The sequence below is a fragment of the Passer domesticus genome, chromosome 7 (genome assembly GCF_036417665.1).
Source record: "Passer domesticus isolate bPasDom1 chromosome 7, bPasDom1.hap1, whole genome shotgun sequence".
In the NCBI taxonomy this organism is placed as follows: domain Eukaryota; kingdom Metazoa; phylum Chordata; class Aves; order Passeriformes; family Passeridae; genus Passer; species Passer domesticus.
The window spans coordinates 37,030,440-37,051,534 of record NC_087480.1 but is presented as its reverse complement, the minus strand read 5'-3'; the positions used below and the strand labels follow the sequence as shown (position 1 = coordinate 37,051,534).

At 39.9% G+C, this 21,095-nt stretch overlaps 2 long non-coding RNA genes across 3 annotated transcripts; one reads left to right on the top strand and one right to left on the bottom strand.

The window, feature by feature from the left end:
* Positions 1-1,266: 1,266 nt before the first annotated feature.
* LOC135304868 (uncharacterized) lies at positions 1,267-5,274 on the top strand. Its single transcript, XR_010366096.1, has 3 exons — positions 1,267-1,430; positions 1,718-1,851; positions 3,821-5,274. It is a non-coding gene; the product is annotated as an uncharacterized LOC135304868 (long non-coding RNA).
* Positions 2,922-14,105, bottom strand: LOC135304869 (uncharacterized). Of its 2 annotated transcripts, none has more exons than XR_010366097.1 (3): positions 13,798-14,105; positions 8,180-8,314; positions 2,922-5,178 (listed from the first exon to the last, which is right to left on the bottom strand). It is a non-coding gene; the product is annotated as an uncharacterized LOC135304869 (long non-coding RNA). The 2 variants fall into 2 exon arrangements; XR_010366098.1 differs by having other exon boundaries at positions 2,922-4,873.
* Positions 14,106-21,095: the final 6,990 nt, after the last annotated feature.

Sequence of the window (21,095 nt, the reverse complement as noted above, 5' to 3'; positions counted from 1 at the left end):
TTAAAAAATTACATTCCTCTCTGTACTCTTTATAGATCTTGTAATATTTTTTACACAAATATGGTTGAGAGTCTTAATATCTGCTAATCTGTAACTGGAAAGCTCTAAATTGTGACCAGAGGTACATTAATTGGTAGTTATTATCCTACTCTTAGTGCAACAAAAATCAAGAAATTATACTTTTTGAGGGAAATGATTAAGGTTATTTCCCCCATTTTTCACCCAAATAAGCACATTCAAGACTAATTTGCATATTGCCTTTATTTTTCTGGGGATCTCATGACTTTCCAATTTCTCGAGCATTCTGGGTGCTGAAGAAGTGCAAGGCCTACACACATAAAAATGCAAATACATGTTTTCCTTATAGATTCTTCCTAAGCTGTATTACCTCCTATAAACAGTGCTTTATAAATTAATTAAATGTTATGCCAATTTACCAGGGGATGGAAAATAAGACAAAGAAAGCAAGTATTCAACATTTTGTAAGCCACTAAGAGAGACAGAAATGAAGATTTTAGGCTTCTGCTCCATTTCCTATGCAGTTTACCTGACAGGTAGCTCCTTGTCACTAAGGACAAAACTTGTACCATTTACAGATAATTTGTATGTAGACATGTAAATATAAACATTAATTTTTATACAATTAAATCAAGCATAATATATATATTTTAAAAACTGAAACATAATTCATCAAAGTGCAAATTTTACAGTATCACAAAATGGTTTGGGTTGGGAGGGACATTAAAATCCATTCAGTCCCATCCATTGCCATGGGCAGGGACACCTTCCACTAGCCCAGAGTGCTCCAAGCTCTATCCAGCCTGGTCATGGACACTTCCAGGGATCCAGGAACAGCCACAGCTTCTCTGGGCACCCTTTGCCAGGGCCTGCCCACCCTCCCAGGGAACAATTCCTTCCCAATATCCCATCCAACCCTGCCCTCAGGAAATGGCTTCCCACTGCCAATCTCTTGTCCCTCCATCCCTTGTCCCAAGTCCCTCACCAGCTCTCCTGGAGCCCCTTTAGGAACTGGAAGGGGCTCAAAGGTCTCCCTGGAGCCTCCTCTTCTCCAGGTGAACAGCCAAAGTGCTCCCAGTCAGACTCCAGAGAGGCTCCAGGTCTGGGAGCATCTTCTTGACCTCCCCTGGGCTCTCTCCAGCAGCTCCAGCTCCGCCCTGTGCTGGGGCAGCTCTGCAGGTGGGGTCTCACCTGGGCTCAGAATCCCCTCCCCTGCTGCCCAGGCTGGGGCTCAGCCCAGGGCAGGGGTTCAGGGCTGGGGCAGCTCCAGCTCTCACCCCCAGCACCCCCGAGTCCAGGGCTGCTCCTAATCCATTCTCTGCCCAGCCTGGATTTGTGCCTGGGATTTCCCCACCCAGGTGTAGCACCAGCACTTGGCCTTGCTGAACTTCATTTGACCACTCAAAAGCCAAGTAAGAAAATATGAACAGGTTTAGGCTGTTAACACCTGCCTATAGTGAAAAGGAAGGTGAAAAATTGGAGAAAGACTTTGTAAATTCCCTTGTCTTATCTTTCCTCACTGGTATTGAAAAGAAACATTCTTAGACCGAGATCTATATACAGAGAGGTTTATGTCAGGATTTTCAAAGATTTTGAAGAAATCTTTGTTTGGAGTTTTGCTTCTTAAGTAGCTATGGAAAGGCAAACTAAAGCACAATGGTTTTGATGCTGAGCAGCTCCTCTGTTCCTCTAATCCCAGCCTGGAAATGCTAGAGCACGTAGCAAGTCCTGGGAAAACTTTAGTACTGGATGTTTCCAAGCGGGAGAGATGGAGCTCTCTGCCTGAGAAGGGCTCTTACAATGCAACACCTCAGAGCACTGAGCAAACACGAGGTGAGTACAAGCAGCTCTTGTCACTGATTCCCCTAATCAGAGCAGATGGCCATTGCCATTACCTCATTACTGCTAATTAAGGGATGGAGGAGAGCTTGTCTTGCCACAAATTGAAAGTAATGAGCATGAGTAAGATGGTGGATATGTATCATGTAATGATTCATGTAGTGATATAGAATACAGTCAAAATATGTGAAATATATAAAAGAAACCCAGAAGCTTTTTAATTTATGGATTTTGTTTTCTTATGGAAGCAGGGGAAAAAAGAAGGGTTAGCCAAATTGTGTTAGAGTTCCTTTATTCATCTTCAAAGCTAAGCGACCTAACCCAGATCTCTCATGCCTTTGGGTTCTATATATCCTCTTCCTTATGTATTAAAAAAAAATGCCTGTGCTTTTCTTCCCTGTTCTTATTGATGTTTAATGATAATGTAGTACATCATTGAGCTTTCCTAATGTTTTTTTCTATACATTCTACTTGTTCAGCCAATTGATTCTTTAGCAGCTTTAATCTTCTCAATCCCAAATGCTAGCTGATCTATAAAAGCCAAGAATTGGAAAGTGGCTGGGTTTTCATGACTGCAATAAATTAGCTGTGAGCAACTAATTTAGTTCAGAAAATGTAAATGCATCAGCAACACTCTGAACTGCTGAAGTGTTGTCCACTGAAACCAGGGGAAAGACTATTATTGACTGGGACAGGCTTTGGAGCAGGCCTTTAGCAGAGAAAAAAAAAAATGGGCAGGACTGAACTAGAAAAGAAAAAGGAACCAGCTAATAGATTTACTTATAATTCCCTTTCTCTGCTAGCCTAAGTGCATGTCCAACCACTCTATTTCTAAATAATGTGATAGTTCCTACAAAAGGCCGAAGGAGGATTGTGCATATCTGAACTTAGAAGACTTACTGAGACATGTACTCCAGACACTAAAAAAAACAACCAAAAGTACAAAGTACTATAGTTTGTAAAAAAACCAACCAAACAAACCATCTTTCTCAGCTGTACTTGATAGTTGCTGCAAACTGATATTTAAAATCTTTGTCAAATTTTAATTTGCCAATGGATCTTTTTCTCCTAAAAAGTAGAGCTGTGCAGCTCAGCTCCAGGCATTTCTCAATAAACACACAGGAAAAAAAGCTCAGGTGAATATTTGACTAAGAAACATTTTCAAACTATCTGAAGAATTTCAGTATAGGAAGGAAAAAAAATAAACAACTTGAGGAAAAAAAAGGAGTTTGGTTTTCTGGTTAAATTTTTTTCTGAGTAGACAGAACAAAAGGTGTCTAGAGGCAAAATAGTTGGTTTTACTGGTAAACATATTCTAGCACTATAGATTTCTCTCCCAGTCTACATGTTTGTTAAGTGTTTGCCAAAGGGAGAATGTGTTTTTCTCTCTATTTGTATTTATCAGCACTTAAATTTAATGATAAAAGGACAGTTTTAAGCTTACTGACTAACTAAGCTAACCTTTGTTTTTAAAAACTGTCCTCTTCAAGAGTGACAAAAGGTTAATTTATTCTTCAAAGTACATGTCACATATGTATGAGAAGTTAACTGTCAAGACCTTCCTAAAGATTCTTTCAAATTGTCCATTTTATGCTAAAAACTTCAAAGAGGCTTTCCAGAAGGAACCTTGAGAGACTGGGTTTTAGAACCCTCAGGTAAAAAACATTAATGAAGTACCAGAGGTTTCATACCCAAAATCATTTGAGAAGATGGTTTGTCATTCTTCTCTAGCATTGCAGCTCAAAGGCTGTGTTTTCCAAGACCAGGATCTGAGGGTTTAACAGAAAAGATGAAAATATGTCTGATTTTTAAATTGCACTGAACTGCCATATTTAGGGATTGAGGCAGAGAACTGGAAAAAAAAAAAAAAAGACAAAAAACCTCACAAGAACTCAACCAACCCGTTCTAATAAATCATTGATCTTTTTGTATCATGATTTTTTTTGCCTGGTTTTCTTCCTAGGCAAATCCAGCCTACAAAGGATGTCCTCATCCAACAAAACCATGGTACTGAGGACTGGGTGGAAGCGTGCTTCAGCTTGAAGAAAGTTCATTTTTTAACTTTATCCACTGCCTAACAAATAATGCAATCAGTAAAATAGTTCTAATCTTTTCTGGAAGAAATCATGGCACTAGATAAGATTATCTTCACATCTATTAACTGAAAATTCTTTACTCATCCAGGCTAGAATCAATCATTTTACAAAATGATTTTGACCTTATTTTTGTCTGAGTTTAAAGCTGTGTATTTCTAAACACTGCCAGCACATAAATGTTCACCTTTGTAAAATTGCATTCTCTCTTACAACAAGCATTCTATGTCACTTTGCCTGGCAAACTTTTACTTTCTGTCCAAATGATCACATTAATCACTTAATAGTCTTGTGATTACCACTGTAAAAGGATCTGAGAGTCATTTCAAAGACTCCCTTCATAAAACTGAGTGAGTGCAGTGGAAGCTGTAAACTGGCCTGGCACATATGCCTGGAAGATGCTTGATTACTTTTTAATGTTTAGTTCTTCTGTGGCAGGGGAGGACATCCAACAGGGCTGCAACACCAGGAACTGGTTTAATGTAGGAGAACTTCCATAGCAGTCTCTGGGATCTGTGGCAATCCTTGATGAGGCAGGAGTTGTTGGGATTTGGAGAGTCTGGTTTGAGGAGTGGACAGCTCCTCTAATCAGCTTTCTGAGGTATGTTCACACTTCTGTGGGTGTTCTTTCAGTTAAGCCAAAACCAGGATTCACAGCTGCAAGTAGGAGATTCTGAGTGCCAATGGGACAGTGTGATGTTGAACAGGCACCAGCAGATCCCTGCTATGGGCTGTTACTGCTGCTTTTCATGTCCTGGCAAAGATGGAACAACACATTGGAGCTGTAAACACATCCTGTTGGAAACAGCATGGGTGGCTTGGTCCTGGCCTTCACCTGTTCCTCCCTGGCACTTGTAGGATGGAGATGCAGGATGGAGCAGGATGCTCTGCCCAAGTGGGGCCAACACAGCTCAGATAAACCCCTGTTTGGAGATGGGAATAATTTTTGGGGTTGAAGGATGCTGAGACCAGCCTGACTATCTATTCTGAAGTTAAACACCTGGGAAGAATAATGTTCCTGAGTTCCTGACAGAGGAACCAACAAATGATAGTGCTGACAACTGATCCAAAGCTGCTGAGCTGGCACAGCCTGGGGGCATCTGACTGACAGTCCAGCACTTCATAGTACAAAAACCCAGTCCCAATGTTAAGAGGAGGGATCTTCAGCTCTTTCTTGGCATGTGTGTGGAGATTCTTCCCTGGAGTGGGCACACCCCTCAAGGCTGGGCTGAAAAGATTTGCCCACAGTCATTGGGATGGGTGAGTGACATCAGTCTCTACTGAGAAATTATTCTGCCAGATTTAATATCATTGCTTCAACAAATAGTGCACTATAGAAGTAGTCAGAGCTGCCTATACTGTGCAGTAAATAATTCTGATTAAGGTGTGTAGTCTAATCATTATAATTATCATCATTAATCTAAATAAACCATTTATTTTATTTATATAAACATGTCTGATCTGCCATCCTTAATCCTGGGAGACAAAGTCACTTATATAAAGTCTAAATTACACCTGTACAGCCACTGCCCAAGCCTGGGACTGGTACTGGATCCAGGCACACCCAGAGTCCCCTCCTAGGACTCCTTCCCATATTGAACCCTGCTGTCAGTAACCCATCTGTGTCTGCTGCACATCCTGGGGGTTTCTTTGCCTGCCTCATCCTGGTGTGCTTCCCAGCACTGCCAAGAGCAGTCCCTGTCCTCAGGTAGCCCCTGAGGAGTGGAGAAAAGCAGGTATCTATTTGCACTGATTAAGTTTTTAGGGTTCCCTTGCCTGCCATTGCACATCTGATCCTTCCTGGATTTATGTTTTTGGTGATTAGCCTTCAATCTCAAGGTCTGACAATTACATTTTGTTTCCAAAACACACAGACTTCCCATTTTTATACTCAGTCTTTCACTGAAAGTCTTGTGGAATGTCACTGATGGAGCATTGTGTCATATAAATTAAATGGTGGGACAACAGAATGGGAGTAGAACACAAAGAAGGACCCAGGATTAGAGCTAAGCAGATAGCTTTCATTAGAACTCTACCTTTTTAAAGGTTATTTTGAAAAATTGCAGAACTAAAAATGAAAATGCTGGTTTGTTTGCTTCTTTCTTGCTAATTTTAACAGGTAGATGTACATTAATATGAGAGACATTTGTTATGGTCACTGATCAGTAAATTGTGGATAAATTCTGTGTTACTGGAAATTCCTGGGAGGGGCAGATGAAAAAGGAAGTATTTTTTTTACCCCTCCCAGCCAAAGAGGCAATGTGAAAGATGGCATGGATGAAAAAAAAAAAAAGAATATTTTTTAAAGAGCATTTGTAGAAACAATTTCCCTAGTGCATGAAACCTGAGGTTATGAACCAGTGATGCCCTGTTGTAACATTAGGCTTTTAAAAACAGAGAGTCACATAAGACTTATTTAAATCTTTTGTGCCTCTCTCCTTCCTTCATCTTTCCTTCCCCCTTCCTGCTGTCTTGGCAGAAGAATTCCTTAAGTCAAAAACGTCACTGTGGCACTCAGGGAGAGAGGTGAGGCTACATTTGCCCTACAAGATCAGCCCTTGAGACAGTGGAGTACAGTTTTATGTTTCAGCAATTCCACCTTTCTAATTGTGCTAATCCAAAGCTCTTTCATCAGTTTGGCATCCCTGGCTTGCTGGAATAATGTCAGGGGACATCTCTCTCATTATCAACACCTCTGCAGCTCCAGATCATTGAAATGTGCCAAAGCAGATGTTCTTAAGACATCGATGGCTTGGGGAGAAAAATTATGAAGGAAGCTAGTAGTGGCAAAATCCCAAGTAAGCTTATTTGTCAGCTTTGAAGGAAGAGGAACTCCTGGAATAACAATACCTGCAGGTGCCCAAATCAAGAGACATTAGCCCCAAGTGAAAAAACCTTTGTTATCCTTGTGAAAGAAACTTCAAGCTGGCTTACAGTTAATAGTGGGACCATATGGGACAGGGTAGATGAAAAAGAATACATTTGCAGTGGGGAAAGAATTTCCTCAGTTACTGCTTTTTGCCAGAATCCATAGAATCATTGAATGGCTTGGGTTGGAAGGTGTCTTAAAGATCATCCATGTCCCATATACTGCCATGAGTAGGGACACGTTCCACCAGAGCAGGTGGTGCTGAGTTACAACAGACACATCCCTGCATGTTCAAACCTTGTGATCACAAGAACAAATCCCAGGATTGCTCGTGGATCATGGCCACCACCTCTGGATTTCAGTCAGTTTGTAGAATTCATTCATTTTCTGGAGAGCTCCTAAGTATTCAGCAGGCTGCAAACAGCAACTCTCCCTTATGACTTCAGCCTATTGATTTTTGTATTTATGCCATAGATCCTGCTCAGTTCAAAGAGAATTTTCCCCCATTAGAATGTAAATAATTGATATGTCTATTGATTTTGTTTAATGTTTTTTCTGAATTTGTTTTCTTTATCATTAACTTAATGTAACAGTGGGAACAACATATTGTGACTGTCATAAACAGTTACTCCGGGGAAAATACAATTCTTCCAAGTCTTTTCAGAAGTCTCATTACATGTGTGCTTATCTCTGTTGCAGAAGTTGTATGGGAACATAAGCACATCTTTTATTCTTTAAGTGTTAAAAAAAAAGCAAAACAAATGAAAATACAAACAAACAAAAACAAACAAAAAACCAACCAACAACAAGAAAACAAACAAACAAAACCACCTCACACAAAAAACAAAAATACAAACAAACAAACAAAAATCCAAAAACCAAACCAAAACAAAGAAAGAAAAAGCTGCTTCTCTGCATGGTAATCTTATCCAAACAGAATCCACATGAACCTCTTTGACTTCAGAATGCTTAAAAACATCACAACAAACAAGCAAACAAACAAGCCAAACACCTGCTGTGCTTTAATTGCATTTTAAGCTATCCATTTCTACATTTTCAACTCACCTATAACAGCAACAAATCTAATTTTGTATTGACAAAAGACAGAGTGGTTCATGTAATGTGCTCAGAAATATTCTGCTAACTGAATGTTCTGGGAAAAATGGCCAATGACACAGGGCCAGATTCATGATTCCAAAGAGATCCAGGCTCTCTCACCCTTTCTGCTTTTCCTTCTACTCCAAGAAGACCAGTGAGCTCCTTCTATGGTGTGGCATTCACATTCTCTGGTAAAATCCCTTCAGGTTTTTTTTCACCTGGGAAGCTGAGAAGCCTCAGAGAAAAGGAAAACAATTCTTACCTCATTTGCTTCTCCTGTGTTTTGTTCCTTTGGGATGTGTTTGGAGATTGTTTACCCACAGGTGATTGTTTCATTGGATTCTGCTGTGAGTTGTTTTCACTCTTTGGCCAATCAGGGCCAAGCTGTGTCAGGACTCTGGAAAGAGTCACAAGTTTTCATTATTATCTTTTTAGCATTGAGTAAGGATCTTTTCTGTATTCTTTAGTATAGTTTAGTATAGTATTCTTTAATATAGTATCATAAATTAATAAATTAGCTTTTTGAGAACATGGAGTCAGATTCATCATTCCTCTCTGCCATGGGGGTTCCTTGAAAATACAATACTATGGACTTACTCTGAGTAGTTTTCATTCAGTGGCTGAATTGTGTCTGCCTAAACAATAACAAATTCCATGTCCAAGCCCAGTGCATTGTCATCCAGAAGCATTGGCTGGACACTGAACAATTACATGGCACTGGATGTATACCAACATCTTTCTGTGATCAAATTTACTCTGTTTGCAAAGCTTTTACATTTTTACACAACCTTCCTGTGTTCCAGTCCACATCAGGAAACTCAGGTTTTCTCAGTTGCTACAAAAATTAGGAGTTAGGACTTGTGGAAGTTACTTTGTGTGTTAGAACAGGTCTGTGCATAGCTGAGATGATGATGGATTGCACAGATATTTTGAACAAGTTGCTGTTATCAGGTTTGTAAGTCAGGCTAACAAGGAAGAAGCAGCAATGAAGGAACAAGAATCCACCGTATCAATTTGGCTTTCTTCTCTAAAGAATTCAAGAGCCAACCAACTCAAGGCCTTGAAACAGTGACCTCAAAACACTTCAGCTAAAATCTTGGCAGTATTAAAAGTATAGCTTTATTTTTTAATATATTCCTGTATAAAAATACTGAACTTTGGACAGATTATTTTTTTAAAATCTCTATAATCATCAGATACATTTAATTTTCAGATTTGCTATGTTTTTTGCTTTTTTTAAAACGTTTTTCAGACTGAAGCAAAGGAATGCTTTCTTCCATTTCATTTTGACCTCCCTTTTCCTTTTCACATTGGCCTGACATGGTGCTTTGTTGTAGAGTGACTTTTCTTGCTTATTCACTGCTCTTCTGCAAACTCCCACTGCCTTTGTCTTGTCACAAACGTAAGGATGTAAGCCTGAAAACTCCTGCTGCTCTGCATTGGATCATGGTTTTGCTCCAAGTTTCACAGGTAACCCACAGTTCTTGGATTTGGCAGCCTGGAAGTGCAAATATTCCAGGTATTGATTAGCTTCTCGGAAAGTGTTTGTAGGAAAAAAAAAAGTCAGAAAAAAGGAAAATGGAAGTGATTATAGGCAGAAATGTGCCTTTTTTAACACAGAGCTATGGTGAGGCAAGGGCCAGTTTAATTTTTTTTTAAATGGTAGATACAAAGTTTTTAAAATATTAATTAATAATGCAAAATTATAAAATATTACTATATTCAGGGGTTTCTTTAGATTAAAAAAAGGATCACCTTGTAATACAGATTTAGCAAACTGCACAGGGAATTATGCACTAGAAAAATAGTCCTGTGGCAAATGAGTTTATATTTATAGAAAAAAAAAAGGTATAAACATGTTTACAGTCAAGCCTACTTTTTTACTTTCAAAAAAAAATCCATTCTAGGTCTACATTCTAACAAAAATATGTTTCTAGCTCTCTAATTCCTCCTACAGTTTTGCAGCTCATTTCTACAGCTCAAATAAAACAGACCATCTGAGTGACTCATGATATTTTTTAGAACATGGTCTCAGTGAGAACTGGTTTACAGCCAAGGAAGAGGAAAGTGGAGAATCATTTTAAACACAATTCAGAATCACTATCCTGATTGCAGGACAGAGAAAAAAAAAATACCCTCTTTGGGTTGTGTCAGCATCAATTTAAATTGACACTGCAAAGCTAAGGAGCCATCTGGAAGATGGAAAAATGAGTGTCAGCAGTCCCTTTTGCCTGGACAGGAGCAGGAAGTGCCTGGAGAGGAATGGCTGATCATGACACACCCACTGCAAGCCCCTTTTAGGGGAGGATGAAAAATCCGACTTTGGTGATTAACTTCTTGATATCTTCTCTGGGTGGAGGGACAGTTACTCCATTATATCCTTGTGATAAGATGGGAAAGTGAAGTAAAAATGTGTTTCCCCTGGCAACAGGCAGAGCTGGCCACGGCTGATTTACACAGAAAAAATGAAATGAGACTAGCCCCCACCACAGCACATTTTCCTGTATGTATGGTGGCTGTACAAACAAGCCCTATTTATAATCAGCAGGTCACTGATGAATAGAGGTACTTGGTTTTGCTTACAACTTATAATTAACATTTTATCATTTCCTATCAGCTTCTTATGCTCAAAGGTGCTATCATGGGCATTTAAATGATGATGTTAGTTTGTCATAGTCCCTGCAGCCATGAACCATTTTAATTGTTGATGCATGTGGAGAGATGATTGATGTGAAAAGGAATTCAGAGCAGTAAACTATTGCACCTCAAACATCTCCATCCCATATATCACTCTACACACAAAAGCTCACCAGATTAGCCTTGTTTAAATATTATTTGCATTTAAATTGCAGGATAGGTTGTAGACTGTGTATTTTATGAACGAGGCTAAGTGCTAAAGCCAGCAGTGACATATTCCTCTAAACACTGAGATTCACAGGTGCACTTTGAAGGCCGAGTTCTAAGCAGACTGCAGAGTCAAGGACATGAGAGGAAAATCTCATTTAACTGCTGTAAAGTTAAGGGCTGGGAGATGGGGCAGGAATGCACAGACTGTGTTCTGAACTGTGAACAAAGGGAAATATTCCTTGTTCTGAGGAGTGCCTCTGTAAACACATCTTCATTCAAGTATTGTACAGCCTTAATAGATTTTTTATGCACTGAATTGTTCTGTTTTTTAGCAGTTAACTTCAAAATGCTGTGCAGAAGGGGACTGTGCTGATAGACTGCTACCAAGTCACTTCTATCCAGAGTTTCAGTAATGAAGCCTCTAACTATATATTGATGCTAAATGCCATTGTTAGGAAGCCCAATTATATTTTTTTCCATGCTCACTAGGAAGAAGTGCAGTAGGTCACTCATTCTGAATAACAAATCAGCTTCTTAGCCTTCCCCAGAATTAATTCATTATTCAAAAAATCCATTTTTTATTTCATTTTTTCCTAAAGGTTGTTGTACATTTTATAAAAGCATGCTTTTCTTTTGCAAGGCCTTTCTAAATTCAGTGCCAAGTGCCTAAAATGTGCATTACCCTTGTAAAAGAAAATAATTTCCATGCAAAAGGTTATAAAATGAAAAATGGAATTTAAATTTCTCTGTGTGGGTTAAAATCTGTAGAGTTTCACTTTGTTGTGCTAACAAAGGACAATGTATCATAAAATGGATCTTGGAATTTGTTATGGAAGGGTATGGGAATGCTCTTGGAAGAATGATAGTATCAAACACCTCCTTTGGAATCATATCTGCTAATTCAGAGTTTTATTGATGAGATCCTGGAAAACCCTGGCTGACAAAGAATCTGGTCCCGATCCAGATAATAATGAAAGAATGGAGTATCTATGGGGGGAAAAAAAGTGCCCTACTGGCAAAGGTGATTATTGAAAGACTTCATCAAAAGAATGAGGCTGTGTCACTGGCATGCTGGCTGTGACTTGCAGGGCATCAGGAACAGAGCTTGGGAAATGCTTCATGATGAAGGAAGAGCTCATTTAAGAAAGATGAGATCTTTTTTCCATGAAGTTAGATAATCACTTATTGGAAACGTTCAGCTGCAAAACTGTAATAACTCACAAGCAGCTCATGGCAACGTCTTCTGCTCCATCAGACACTAAAGGTTTGTGGTGTGTGAGGCAGAGGGTTTGTGATGTGTTTGCTCAGGCCATGGGGCTGCTGCAGCTGCTCACAGCCTCCAAGGCAAACTGCTAAACAAAGAAATGAGGAGCAGCATCAATGACACCTCTCTGTGCAACATGCACAGCAGCTCCAGTGGGCTGTGGCATAATTAACAGGGAAATATTTCCATGGTCTCTCTATTTTTCCCTTGTCATTCCCCTGTCTGTTACCTTCCAGTTTATTTAGGGTCTGAGCCTCTCACTCTTCCCACACCTGATGCTGGTGAGTTTGTGGTCACTGCTGGAATGAATTCCAGCCATTCTGAGCACTTTGAGGGTGTGAGGAAGAGCCCAGAGCTGGACTGAAGACATGCTGAGAGACTGAGGGAATCAGCATTCCTGCATCTGAGGTTGTTCTCCCCAGCTTCTTCCTGCATTATCTCCCCTCACTCCACACCCATCCCACACCCTTTGGCATTTCAGAATCCCAGGCAGAGAATCTGGAACAGGCTCTGCTCCCCCAAGCAAGCTGCACACACCAAAGTTGGTGTGACCTAGCAAATATGATTTGTGATTTCATGTCTGTGTTTACAGAAGGTGGGGGGAATACTTTGAACAATACACGTGAGATGTTTGTATAACTGTTGAGACTCGGTACATGATTATTCATCCTGGTAGTATTTCCAAAAAAGTGTCTGCTATTTATTTGTATCTCAGAGTTGCTTCCCAAAATAATAGGCAGCACAAAAAGTCAAGGGCACTGGGTTCACTGATGTACCAGCTGCTCTCCCAAGTGGAATTTGTTACAAACAGCCAATAATATGCTCTGTACTAAGAAGTTTAAAGCATTTTTTTATTAAACTAGGAGTGCTGGAATTGTGTATATCTCCTGGTATTTCATTAAGGTTACTGGCCTTGTGTCCAGGGGGATAATAAGATGCCAGAAGGCTGCAAGAAATGCAAATAAAAATGATACGTAGCCCTGGGAGTGTTATTTGCAATACTGCAGTATTTTAATTCTCTAGCGCTAGCCTTTGCTTGAGGATAGAAGGCTAAAGCTGAGAGTTACTGATGCACATCCTCAACCTCAGGGAGAAGATTTTTTTGTGTGCTCTTTAAACCATTTGTCTAGTGCTCTATACCAGGGTGGTTTGGAGTAGACCTTCATGTTGCCAAGTTGTAGACTGCTTTAGAAAGCTCAGTTAGGAAAGCCAGCATGTTAAAATACAGAAGTTAAACCTGCCCTGGTTTATTCTGTGGGGAAGCCAGTCTTTCTCCTGTTCCTACAACAAGAATGCAGTTCCTGGATATTTAAATTTGGGAATATTTTCTGTTTCTCCCATTAATGGTTTTAAATCTTTGGAACCTTAGACTTTGCCTTTTGTGTGATGTATTTAAGTGGTAACTTCTGTTTGCCACGAGGGCAAGACTGCAATGATTGTTATAAGTTAATTCCAGCACAGCATTTGTTCAATGACTGGCCCATTTTACAGTACTGGGAACAGAAAACCAATTATTTTAACCTAGAGTAATTGTGAAGTGCTTTTGTGGGCTGTGGCAGTGGGTAAGAACTTGTGAGGTTCTAAATGTGCCAAGCATGGAGCCTTCTCCTGACAAATAAATCTGCCAGGTTAAATCTAACCTGGCAGATCAGACAGCTCTCTGCTGCTCAGAGCACTGGCAATCCCTTTGTCAGACTGCAGAAATCACTTGCAAATTTAACTTAATCTTTACTCTCAGTATTGTTAAAAATAATAATAATCATATATACCTGATTAGGTTATAAAACCACCCAGAAGCAAATAAAAATCTTTCAAATATCTTCTATGGAATCACGTAGGCTGTAGTCTGCAAGGCACATTTTCCTTTCTTTGGCTATATTTTCATCTTAAGGAAGATGTCATAGTGTAGAAGTGCTCCTAAGAGTTGTGTTTGTTACAGAAGAGAATTTGAAAATTGTGCCTGGAATCAGTTACGAGGAAAGCACATCCATTGTCAGAGAATCCCTCTGGAGGTTTATCAGGTAGAATATAAGTAATCAAAATTACTTTCATTTTCAAATAGAAATATTATTTTTGACTGGATGAATAGTCTAGAAAGGCAGCACAGAGGAAAATCTAAAGGAATATCCTCAAAGTCAGTGTATTTGGGGACATCCCCACCCCTGCAGGTGTCCAAGGAAGGCCTGGACGTGGCACTCAGGGCTCTGGTCTGGGTGACAAAGTGGAATTGGTCACAGCTTGGACTCAATGGTCTGGGAAGGCTTTCCAAGCCTTAATGATTCTGTGATTCTGTGAAATCCTATTCTATATTTTCACAGCATCCACCACAAATGCTTCCCACCTTAGTGTGAGGCCTTTGGATCTTAACAGGGTTGAGATATTTACTAAGAAGTCTTGCAGGAATTGTTGTGGGCAATATATTGCTACACCTGATAGGATCCATCCAACAGGATGATAGTCTTCTGGTTAGCATCATCAGGGAAAAGAGAAAGTTAATTTCATGAGCTACTCAGACATGGTAAAATTAGAAAAAATGAAGGGAAAGTTCAATTTCACTTGTAAGGCCTTCAGGATGACAGAGCCCTGCTGACCAGAAAGGTCCTGAGGCCAACAACAAAGAGCTGCCCCTGTCAGGGAAGGATGTTTTCTTGTGATGCCTGCCCTGTTCTCAGGGCTTTTTATTTTTTCCTCAGATTACTGGCAGAAATAGATTGCTGTATCCAAAGGCAGCTTTCAGGGACCTGAGACTCCACAGCTCGGCTCAGCTGGATCACAGGGCTGGACTGTGGTCCCCAGCCATAGGAAACATCCCAGCCTGCCTTCAGCTCAGCCCCTCTCAGGAGCACCAGTGGGATCTGCACATAAATCACAGAATCCCAGAATCATTTAGGTTGGAAGGGACCTTAAATCTCATGCAGTGCCACCCCTGCCATGGGCAGGGACACCTTCCACTATCCCAGGTTCCTCCAAGGCCTGTTCAACCTGGCCTTGGACACTTCCAGGGATCCAGGGGCAGCCACAGCTTCTCTGGGCACCCTGTGCCAGGCCCTGCCCTCCCTCACAGGGAGGAATTTCCTCCTAATATCCCATCTAACCCTGCCCTCCTTCAGTTTAAAGCCATTCCCCCTTGTCCTGTCACTCCAGGGCCTTGTAAAGAGTCTCTTTCCATCTTCCTTGTCTGCTCCTTCACCTACTGGCTGTCCCACTTAATTTGAATCATCCCACTCCAGAAGCACCAGGGGGATTGGGACATAAATTCCCATTTATTTCGAAAGCTGACAGCCATATTCCACACTTGGAACTGGTAACCAAGGGCTTGATTGGCAGCTATTCCCATGGCCTCTCTGGCCACCAGTCTGTGTGTCCATGTGTGCTCCGCACAAACAGCTGTGAACGTGTCACCACCAACCCTCCAAAGAGCACAGATTTCAATCTCAGCACCTAATTAAAGTCTGTTCAGAGGGTTTGATATCAAAGACCAGCACTATTTGATGAAGGCAGCTTTTCCTCTGTGCTGCTCTGATCACCCTCTTTCCAATTGCTTTAGTTGTTAGCTGTATAATTTTTTAATAAAGCTGTGACCTTGCAAGTTCTTGTGTGAGTTCTAATGACACCACCAGAATCAGCTTTCTCTGGTTATTGCCCACCAACCCAGATATGCAGCTCAGTCATGTTTAATTCAGGAATATATCAGCATATCTCCTGCCATGAGTCAGTGAAGGCACCCCAAAATGTGCCCACCTCTAATTGGTCACTGAGACAAGTGGTCTGCACATACACAGACTCAGGGAATATGTGCTTATGGCATGAAAATAGATTATTTTAGGTTTACAGATCGGGGGGGAATGAAAGGTCACATCAGCTGTTATGTAAAATCCTATCTGGTGGTATGCACCAGCTAGTTAAAAAATAAGGGTTAAATTAAATATTTATGTTAACTGTAAGCCTTAGTATAATCGTTTGCATTTCTAATTTACATTGAATTAAATGAAGAGAACTTGTAAAGGTATTTCGAAATTACATGTGCAAGAATAGACAGGGGAAAAATATATCTATGCAATATAATGCATTCCATACTTATTACATATTATTAAATGTTAGAAAAGGGGAAAAAATAATCTAAAAGAAAAACCGTATTTAACCATCCTGTCCCATAATGGGAAAACTTCTGAAGGACTCCCTGTAGGACCCCTTCTAGGTTTCATTCTTCCACACATTCCCATGAAACTGATGCAATACAGAATGAAGTAAAAAGGATTAAACTTCATTTTAGGTGCCTAAAGAGATAATCAGCTGAAAAATTGCATTCTGGATTTAGAATTCACAGGCCACAGAGAGATGTGCGAGCGTGAAAGTTTCAATAATCTGAAAGTGTTATTTTTTTACATTTCCATGTTCAAGCTTCACACAGTATTTGATTCCCTAAAAGAAATCCCATTTCTTCCAAATTTAGTCTGTTTGTTGCTTGTTGGCACTTTTTTAATATAAAACAAGCATGTTGTCACTTTTTTAATATAAAACAAGTTGCACCAAACCCAAGTGCCCCATTAGACATCACATTCATTAAAACAAGTGACTTATATAGACATAAGTAGATTTAATTCATGATATGCTTAAAAGTGGTGCCAAGTCACTCAAAAATAATTCCTGGGGTTTTTTTGAGATCTCTACCTACTGCTTCATCCTCCTTCTTCAAACAGAGAATTCCTAGGAATTTTGGGGTTCTAACCTTGATCAGACAACTCATTTCCAGGATGTATCTTGACAAAATACATTTGCAGAGCAAGCGTGGTTAAAAATGTTTCCTAATAACTGTAGTTTCTGTTCAATTTTTGTGTGACTTTCTTAGATAAGTTTTTTCCCTAGTTGTAAATTTTCTTTCAGTGCTTCACTAGTGTGTTCTTGGCTTTCTGCTGCTGCTGAGGACCAATATTTTCTCCAGCACAGTTACTGATCCTTCTTTTGGTTTTAATATTCTTTCTTGACAAGAAATAAGCTTAGCAGGATTTCAGAGCCCTCAGCAAATCCAACTTTCCAGCTACCAGGATGATGACTTTTCTGCCTACACATTTCTGAACAACAATATTTCTGCATTTTCCTTGCTCATACAAATCACCAGAAAGTTTTAAGCAGTGTATTTTTTTTCACTGCTTTTGAGAGAGGGATAGAATTGAATCTGCCAAGATTTAAAAAAGTTTTTAAAGGGCCCTACGAGTTCACAGTGGGAAATAAGTTGTTTTATTACTGTTGTCATTTCTTTAGCATTTCTGATCTTATTATTTTGGGTGGTTTTCGTGCATAGAAGTAAAGCCACCACCTATGTACACATTACTCTTTGTAGTGTCTACCATTTTTAAAAATTCCAGTATTTAAAGAGATGGGAAAAGCAGAATCAGTGCTTCCCTAACCCCCTAGGAAACCTAGGACAAAGGGTTTCCTAGGAAACCTAGGAACCCTAGGAAACAGGCATGGGTTTTATTCCACTATTTTATTCTAAGCTGGTCAATTTTGTTTGCAGTTATAATTTCCTTCCTTCCTTCCTTCCTTCCTTCCTTCCTTCCTTCCTTCCTTCCTTCCTTCCTTCCTTCCTTCCTTCCTTCCTTCCTTCCTTCCTTCCTTCCTTCCTTCCTTCCTTCCTTCCTTCCTTCCTTCCTTCCTTCCTTCCTTCCTTCCTTCCTTCCTTCCTTCCTTCCTTCCTGACAGACAAAATATCATTGTTTCTATTTCATCCATGGGGAAATTTAAAATTTGGTTTACATGGATTATGAATATGATTATGAAATGAATCTAGAAATATTCCTCATTCTATTGGTGGTGTATTTTTTCCCCTTTTCCTATCAAAGGAAAATCCTATCTTACTTTCATATTCATATTTCCTTCCTGCTTTTTTTGGTGTAAAAGTCCTAAAATATTGGTGATTTAAAACCTCCACATTGGGTTGAATGACACAACTCTGGTTCAGCAGCCACTTCTAGAAGTTTGTTTCAAAATGTACAGAATAAATCATAAATAACTAAAGCCCACTAAAAACTTAATAGAAAACCTAAATAAAGTAAAAAAATTCTGTCCAACACACTCCTGTAAAGCTCCAAACCTTCCTACTGGTTCAAATCTTCAGGATCTAAAAAACCCCAGGGGTTTTTGCTTACAGAGCTCTGGAATCCTTCTGCTGACGATGTGTTCAGCATTCATTTGAAAAGCAAGCCAAACTACATCATAAATTTTTCAAGAAAACAATGGAAACATGGGATTTATGATCATTGACTCTTGCTGAAGGCTGATCCTGTAGATCTGTATTTGTCATTTCGATTGCACGAAGTCATTTTTCAGTTTTTCATGGCTGGCTGAAGGGCTAGAGTGCCAATGGAAACATCACGTTGAAATAACAGATGTCAGAAATATTGCACCAGGAACCAGGAGCTACTTTAACAGACCTTGTAAAATATTGCTCCTTCTTATACTGAACATAGGGGTAAGAGCATTTTTTATTTGCTTTTTAAGTCAATTGGCACTTTGTCTCAACTGGAGCCATAGGCTGAGTTTGTGAGGGAATTTCAGTTTGTGCCAGTGCCTGTGAAGTTTTGTTTTCAAGGCAGTGAACTACTTGCTTTGGCTTTTGCTGAGCAATAAATATATTGGCTATTTAAAGGTCCTTGAACAGTAGAAAAGCATTGTATCACTCCTTTATATCTGTTTCACTGAAAAATATTTAATTCTTGTCCTCTCTTGCATTCATCTAAAGAAAGGTTATTAATTTTCTTTCCAGTTGTGCTTTGCTCAGGGAACACCCCCTAGTGCCTTTCTGGCTTGAGATATGCTTGAAGGTTTTCCCAGCATAAGTATGTCAAACAAGAGAGATGTCAAGTGCATCTCTGCTAGAAAATAACAGTAGGAAAAAAGAATGTGGCTGGGAAAGGGTGAGTTGTTAATGGTTATCCAATTTAATGCAGTGTCTTAGTTTATAGGTGTTCCATTTGATGAAAATACCATTGAATTTTATTTAGGGTAAGAGATCAATATTTGCCTGGTCCTGCATTAGAAAATGCAATTGTACATATATATCAAGGAAAGTGCTATCACTGTTAAGCTGGGATCCAGGCAAGAAATTATTTTTTTTTATTATTTTTTCTCCTATAAGAAAATTTGATTCAGAGTTTGTTTGGTATGGTTTTCATGAAGATCCTGATTTTGCAGGAAAAAAAAAATCAGACTGGTACTACAATGAGAGAAACTGAAGTTAAAGTTCTGTAAAAATGCTTCAAGTTCCTCTTAGCAGAAGAAGTATGAAATCAGGAATGGAATTCAAATGTTTATCCTCAAAAACTTTCTGGCATTTTAAATATGTTGATTGTTTTGAATAAGGTCTGTACAATCTTGTTATATCAATATTAAATATTGTAACAACCAAAGGCATTGTTCCTACAAAAAGTAGCAATATTTCATGTGGTGGTTTAACCTGCAGGCAGCTAAACCCCACAGAGCTGTTCATTCGTTTTTTTATTCATTCCCCCCAGTAGGGTCAGGGAGAGAATCAGAAAAAAAGGTAAAACTCCTGGGCTGAGATAAAGAAGGTTTTGATGAAGAGGAAGAGGGGAAGGAGAAGAGGGGAAGGGGGAGGGAAAGAGGGGAAGGAAAAGGGAAGATGAGAAGGAGAAGGAAAGGAAAAGGAAAAGGAAAAGGAAAAGGAAAAGGAAAAGGAAAAGGAAAAGGAAAAGGAAAAGGAAAAGGAAAAGGAAAAGGAAAAGGAAAAGGAAAAGGAAAAGGAAAAGGAAAAGGAAAAGGAAAAGGACTTCCTTCACACCTGTCAGAAGTCACCTCCAGAGGCTGTGGCTTGTGCTCCTTTCCCATCACTTTGTCATTGCCCCATTCCCTAGAAAGGGATCCCAGCTGCTTGGTTCCCTACCTTGTAGCTGCAGGCTGCTGGCCCTGTTGTCCCACATGGATTATAGGTGAAACCTTTTTGTCTGCCCACAGTTTACTGGAGGATGATGATCAGGTGTACAGAATCAGGAAGAACAGCAATAGGAATGTGCTGGTTCAACATCCCAAGTATATCCAAAATTTTCAAGAGCCATTCCATCAAGAAAGGAAAGGTGAAAGGGTGGAAGTGTCCTCCCTTGACTTCCCCATGGACTGGCACTGAGGAGAAAAGGTAAAGAGAGAAACTATGAATAGTTTCCAAGAGATATTTCCTGAACTGCAGAGCTGATGGTAATGCTGAGTACAAATACCAGATTAGTGTCACAACCAGTAATTTTATCATATCATGAGCCAGTGCTACACAGTACACAAAAGTAATAACCTTAATCCAGCCCCCAGAGATGGCAAACAGCACAACAGGGAACATTCACAGGAGGTGAGGTGCTACACACCACAACTCTGGGAATGAGCACAGCAAGTCTGAGACCAAATAATTAAATATTGTGACCAGTAACTATTAAAATATTATAATGAATTATTACAAAAATGTGGGGTTTTTCTAACATGCTGTGGTCAGATTTATCATTATCTCAACACTTCATACCCCATATTGGGTGTTGTGGTTTACCTGGCAGGCAGCTAAACATTACAACCACTCACTCATTCCCACTTCAGTGGGATCAGGGAGAGAAGCAGAAAAAACTCCTGGCTTGAGAAAATGATGGTTTGAAAGAAAACGTAGGGGCAATAATAATGAAGAAAAAAGAATACCCAAAGTGCTGCTCAGTGCAGTCCCTCATTACCCACTGATCCATGCCCAGATGAGTGGTGGCTGCAGCTCCCCCCTTTATTGTTCATCCAGGATGTTATCCAGTATGGAATAACCCTCCAGCAGCTTGGATCAGCTCTCCTGGCCCTGTCCCCTCCAGCTTCTCCTGCACCCACAGCCAACTTGTTGCTGGCAGAGCAGCAGGAGAAGCCAAAAACTCCTGGAGTCAGTGTCAGCCCTGCTCAGGAACAACCAAACCATCAGTGTGGGATAACACTGCTCTCATCCTAGACCCAGAACACAGCACTGAGCCAGGCTCTGGCTAAACCAGGTTTCTGTTAGACAGCAGAGCTTGTGAAATGGAAACCAGGCAGGAGA